The sequence below is a fragment of the Schistocerca cancellata genome, chromosome 7 (assembly GCF_023864275.1).
Source record: "Schistocerca cancellata isolate TAMUIC-IGC-003103 chromosome 7, iqSchCanc2.1, whole genome shotgun sequence".
Taxonomy (NCBI): domain Eukaryota; kingdom Metazoa; phylum Arthropoda; class Insecta; order Orthoptera; family Acrididae; genus Schistocerca; species Schistocerca cancellata.
The window spans coordinates 403,120,313-403,126,686 of record NC_064632.1 but is presented as its reverse complement, the minus strand read 5'-3'; the positions used below and the strand labels follow the sequence as shown (position 1 = coordinate 403,126,686).

Here is a 6,374-nt window from a genome sequence, read left to right as displayed (position 1 = left end):
CTTCCCATTGCAAACAAAGTGATTTTTAAACCGGAATTTTACGCGTTTAGTCGATAAAATGGTCTCAGATTAGTCTAGTGCGATATTAGTTTCATTGATATGTACGGACAGGAAGGGTAAAACGCGGAGAATAACCAGTACTCTAGCAGCGCCAGAACTACCTCGGCCTGCACTAGCTGCTACCACGATGTAGCAGCGCTACTCGATTGTTGCTGGAGTAGCAGTTTTTCCTTCGTATTTTGCTGTGCCTGTTAATACACATCGATGAAACGAATACCGCACTTGACGAATTTTCGACCACGCCCTATCGAATGCGCATGGAATATTCCCCTTTAAAAATAATTTTCTTTGTAATGGGAAACAAACAGATGCTTTCCGTCGACACAGGGAGCCGCATGAAAGACTTGATGAACAGTGTTTTGCTAGGGCTGACTCTAGTTGCACACTGCAAAATCGAAATTGCAAATATCTGTCGAAACAGCAGAGAAAACTGCACCTGACGACCCTTTGGAGAGACAATCTGTGTATGTGAATGACGTTTCACATATAACAATCACGAAGCAGAATTTGTATGTTTCCAAACGATACTAGAGCTATAACAGATCCCATTAGAGAGAAATAAAGAGATTATTAATGGTGTTTTTTCAAGGCATTATTAAGTCGTCCTCTGAATATGGACTCCCAAATAATTTAGAGAAAACACACTACGTTCAGTTACGTACAACATGTAGAGAAACACCAACAATTGATGTAGCAAATGAAAAGGTGTTAATAAATAGGGTAGAATGCTCAAAATTTTTGGGTGCACATAGTAATGTAAACTTGAATCAGAAGAAGCATTTTACTGAGTTGCCCAAAAAATTCATTTCAGCTTATTTTATTTTCCGTGTAACTTCTAGATTAGGAAGAAAATGAATCAACCTTTGACATATTTCGCATAGTTCCACTCAATAATATCTCACAGTATAATTTGGGATATGTCATCACTTAGAGAGAAAGTAATGATTGCACGGAAGTGAGCAGTAATAATAATATGTGGTCTGGCGTCTCCTTACCAGCAACAGGTCCCAGGTTCAAACTATTCAATTCCCTAAAAAACACCCTCGGAGCGTCGTAGCGCGAAAGTGGTAGGGAGACACGATATAGAAAAAACAGACACCACGCAGAATGTTTAGAATATCACGTACTCCAGTGGTAAAGCTTTATTAGCACCTGACAGAGCCTGAAAGGAGACTAAGTGTGGATCTATTTGGTCAGCTGGTCGAATCGTGCAATATCTATATTTGAGGAGTATTCGGATGCGACAGTGACTCGACTCGATGTTGGAGTTCATCGAAGCGCGAGGGCAGGCCTACTTCTCAAGATTCCAATCGATCACGTCTGACAGCCATACGAGAGGATCGCTGTATTGTGCACCGAGCACAACGTAACACATTCACATCAGCGTGTGCCATCTGAGAAAAAGTAATGAACCCCTGCAACATTCTGTGACATCCTTTACGAATTACTGACCTGTGCAAAGCTGCCGTTAACTCCACAAGCATAGGGCTGTGTCTGAAGTGGTGCCTTTTCCAGGAAACATGGAGTGATGACGTATGGCGTCCCACTATGCTCGCTGGTGAATTGCAACCACAATGCGCTACCCTGGATTTTCATCGTCGGTGAGTATGGCAATGACATGGGGAGAGATCCTATACTTTCTATTTTGGAGAGACACAATGGTGCCACTCTTGGCGTCATGGTGTGGGGAGCCGTCGGGAATGATTTCAGATCACGGCTGGTAGTGACTGAGGGAACTCTTGACGGCACAACGGTACGTCACTAACATCCTGCGTCTCATGTGTTACCACCCATGTGACAGTATCGCGATTCCATTTTTCAGCATAACAATGGCTCGTCCATGAACGGTATGTATCACTACGAACTGCACGGCGATGAGGTACTCTGAGCTCTGGTTCAAATGGCTCTGAGGATGAGGTACTCCCGTGCCCAGCAAGGTCCCTAGATCTGCCCATTATAGAATATATTTACACTCAGTCTGAAAGAACAGACGCGGTTGACGAAGCGCAGCTGCACGAAATACTTCGAAATAATTCGCTGACTGCGAATTCCTTGACATCAGCTGTGTTGTGCCGGACCGGTAGTCAAACCTGAATTTCCCACTTCTTGCAAGCGGTCGCTTTAACCACTTCGGCTATCCGTGCATGCTTCCGGGACCGAATTAAGCGAATTAATGTCGATGAAAAGTACGGCTGTGTACCGTCAAAAGTATATATTCTTTGAGGGATGCGGGTAAAATAACAAGCCTAGGCAAGCACACGACGGCAGCATTGTCTCGTTCACCCTGTTGCGAGAATCCAAGTAATGTTGTGAGCATCGGGTGATGAATTTAGTGGACCACGGCGTAGACATTGTGACACATGGAAGTTTGGATCGGCCAGAGACTGGACACGGATAGCCGTAGTGAGTAAGGCGGCCGCTCGCGATAAGTTGAAAATCCAGATTCGTGTCCCTGACCGACACAAATTCTCATACACGACTGTTGGATAGTACAAGTGTTTTTTTAAGTAAGTACCGTTTTGAAATTTAAAAAAAGACGTGCTAAGATATCTCAATAATTTTATTTTTACATGAAAACCTGTACCTTAATCTACGCACTGACGCCATTACAGTCTGATTCTTCCTTGTTTACGTTGTGTACTGAGTGTTTAAGAAAATAAAGGCTCTAAGCCCTATAGGACTTAACATCTGAGGTCATCAGTCCCCTAGAACTTGCACATCCTCGGCCGACAGAAATCGTCGACCTTTCAAGGCATTTTTGAAGGGACTGAAGGCATGATACTTGCATGAGGAGAGATCATGATTGTAGAGCGGGTGCTCGAGTGACTCCCATTTCAGTAGGCGTAACTTCTGCGTTACATTTTCATGAAGTAGCAGCACCAATGTTGCCGTTTCTGCATATACATAAATACTCCGCATGCCAGTACGGTGCGTGGCAGAGGGACGCTGTACTTGTCAATACCTTTTCTGTTCCAATCGCAAATAGGACGAGGGAAAAAGGTCTGTCTATATGCCTCCGTATGTCCTAATTTCTCGTATCTTATCTTCGTGGCCCTTAAGCGCAGTGTATGTTGGCAGCAGTGGAATCCCTCGGCAGTCAGCTTCAAATGCCGCTTCTCTAAATTTTCTCAACAGCGTTCCTCGAAAAGAACGTCGCGTTCCCTCCAGGGATTTCCATTTGAGTTCCCGAAGCATCCTCGTAACAGTTACGTGTTGTTCGAATCTACCGGTAACAAATCTTGCAGCCCTTCTCTGAATTGCTGCGTTGGCTTCCTTCAATCCGATCCGGCACGTGTCCCAAACACCCGAGCACTTCAAATGGCTCTGAGCACTATGGGACTTAACATCTACGGTCATCAGTCCCCAAGAACTTAGAACTAACCTAAGGACATCACACAACACCCAGTCATCACGAGGCAGAGAAAATCCCTGACCCCGCCGGGAATCGAACCCGGGACCCGAGCACTGCTCAAGAATAGATCACACCAGCGTCTTATATACGGTCTCCTTTGCAGCTGAACCACGCTTCACTAAAATCCTCCCAATAAACCGAAGTCGACCATTCGCCTTCCCTAACACAATTCTCTCATGCTGGTTCCAACTCATGTCGCTTTGCAACGTTACGCCCAGATATTTAAACGAACACTAGTAATACTGCAACTGTATAATAAAGTCATCTTGTATCTTCCTACAGTCACTCAACTTCGACACCTTACCTTACGCCACGGCATCATCAACAAAATATCGCAGATTGCTGTCCGCCAAATTGTTTATGTATACGAAGAACAACAGCGGTCCTACCACAGTTCCCTGGGGCAATCCTGACGATACCCTTGTCTCTGATGAACACTCGCCGTCGAGGACAACAAACTGGGTCCTATTGTTTAGGAACTCTTCGAGCCACTCACATATCTGTGAATTTATTACATACGCTCGTACGTTCGTTAACAGCCTGCAGTGGGTCACCGTGTCAAATGCTTTCCGGAAATCTAGAATTATGGAATCTGCCAGTTGCCCTTCATCCATAGTTCGTAGTATATCATGCGAGAAAAGGGCAAGCCGATTTTCTCACGATCGATGCTTTCTATAACCATGCTCATTCGTGGGCATCAGCTTCTCAAGAAAGTTTATTGTAATCGAACTGAAAATACGTTCAACGATTCGGCAGCAAACAGAAGTTAAGGATATTGGGTCCGTTCTGTTATACTCCTTATTTTCTAGAGCCACCTACGCTTTTTTCCAGCCGTTTGGGACTTCATGCTGGGCGAGAGATTAACGATAAATGCAATCTAGGTAAGGGGACAATGCCATAGAGTACTCTTTGTAAAATCGAACTAGGATTCCATCCTGACCTGGTGATGTATTTGCTTTTAAACCTTTCAGTTTTCCCGGACTATTGGCCTTAGCTACACGCCGTAATTTCTCCAGATTTGCAAAGTTCCGTTTCCCAGTCATAGAGATACAAGGTTTCTTGAAATCAAGAAGCAATGGGCCCCGGCAAACAAAGAACAGGGTGAGCGTCACCTTGCCAGCAGGTGGCTCGCTCTTGAACTTCTTGAGGCGAGGAGACGGTTGATGACACAACTGCAGTGTCGAAACTTTCGACTCCAGTTCCCAGTGGTGGCAACAGCTTTCGTAGCCTGCAGCAATGCGTTCGAGGAAAGTGTGGTCTTCAACACTGAAACGCACCAGGTGCTTCAGACAAACAGCCATCCGGTTTGCTTTTTGTTCGACATTCGACGCCGGGGGTTTCCACTGACTACAGATCTGATGGTAACCTAACTCCTGCACATAATGCGTTGTATGCTTCTATAGTAATGCTTCACAAGGACACTATTTTATTCTTTCAAGACATTTTCGAAGTTGATTTCACAAGAAGTGCATAGACTGTCGATTCATTATCTCTGGGGTGGCTTTGACGGCTCACATTTTTTCTTAAAAACGTATGAATTACTACGTCTGTACTATTGTACCTTGACGAGAACGAATTAGGAAGAGCAGCTATTGTAACAATATTTTAAACATAGCTGCGCAACAGCAACGGTTCCACGTAATAAGACTAAAAACAGCCGACCAGTTGCAATGGATAAAGTGTGAGCTCTGCAACATCCATATACTAATTTTTATTTACATGACAAACCCTATTTTCAGGGCTATATTTTATTTTGGACTAATGGATCTATGCAGATATTTGTAAAAACGACAATGATACATCATTCCATATTAATGTAATACTGCCGCCTTCTGAAGAAGACAGATTTAAATCTGTCGAAACCTAGGTAAAGATTACTTTATCCATTGCAACTGGTCGGCTGTTTTTAGTCTTATTATTGTAACAATGTTCTTATATTTGCTCTGAAATAATAATCAACATTTTAATTGAAAGGATATAATTAATTTGTAGGTTGTACCGTGTAGTCAACTTCGTTAGCTGGACTAAATATTTGATTTGATTTAAATCATAGTAGACGCTGTGATTTAGTCAAGAGCCTGTTTGGCGTTTGCGAGCGAATCCTAGTTCATAATTCGCCATAGACATACTGATTTAAAACCTTTAATAGAACCAACTACCTGTTCCTTAAGTGTATTCTGAGATATATCGCTCTATTGCTCTTCCGTGAGCTTGATTTCTCACTTGTGACTGGTTTATATTCCCTAGATAACGCAACATCGCAACGTCAATCTGGTTTGCCTACGTGGCTATACTTCACGGCATCTATTGATGATCTTTCGGAGTTAACCTAAATTTATTTTGGTCACAGAGTAGATAAAATTATCTGATAACTTGCTCCATAATATGTACGGCTTGTTCTGGTGCGAAGGGAATTTTTCTTCACCTCTACACTCTTTGGCAATGGCCTTGCCACAGTGGATGCACCGGTTCCCGTCAGATCACCGAAGTTAAGCGCTGTCGGGCTTGGTCGGTACTTGGATGGGTGACCATCTGGGCCGCCAGGCCCTGTTGCCATTTTTCGGGGTGCACTCAGCCACGTGATGCCAACTGAGGAGCTACTCGACCGAACAGTAGCGGCTTCGGTCAAAGAAACCCATCATAACGGCTGGGAGAGCTGTGTGCTGACCACAAGCCCCTCCTATCCGCATCCTCAGCTGAGGATGACACGGCGGTCGGATGGTCCCGATGGGCCACTTGTGGCCTGAAGACGGAGTGCTACTCTCTCTGCAGACCAAGAGAAGGTAGTCTCACACTATCGGAACTGGCGCAACGTTTCAACCGTTTCACAACGGTGGTTTTCACAGACATGCTGCTACTTACACATTCTTCATTCTCTGATGTCTACCGGTTCTTGTCCTTC

General features: G+C 44.2%; 1 pseudogene; it reads left to right on the top strand.

The window, feature by feature from the left end:
* The first annotated feature begins 5,910 nt into the window (after positions 1 to 5,910).
* On the top strand, positions 5,911 to 6,028 carry LOC126093002 (5S ribosomal RNA; annotated as a pseudogene).
* The last annotated feature ends 346 nt before the right edge of the window (positions 6,029 to 6,374 follow it).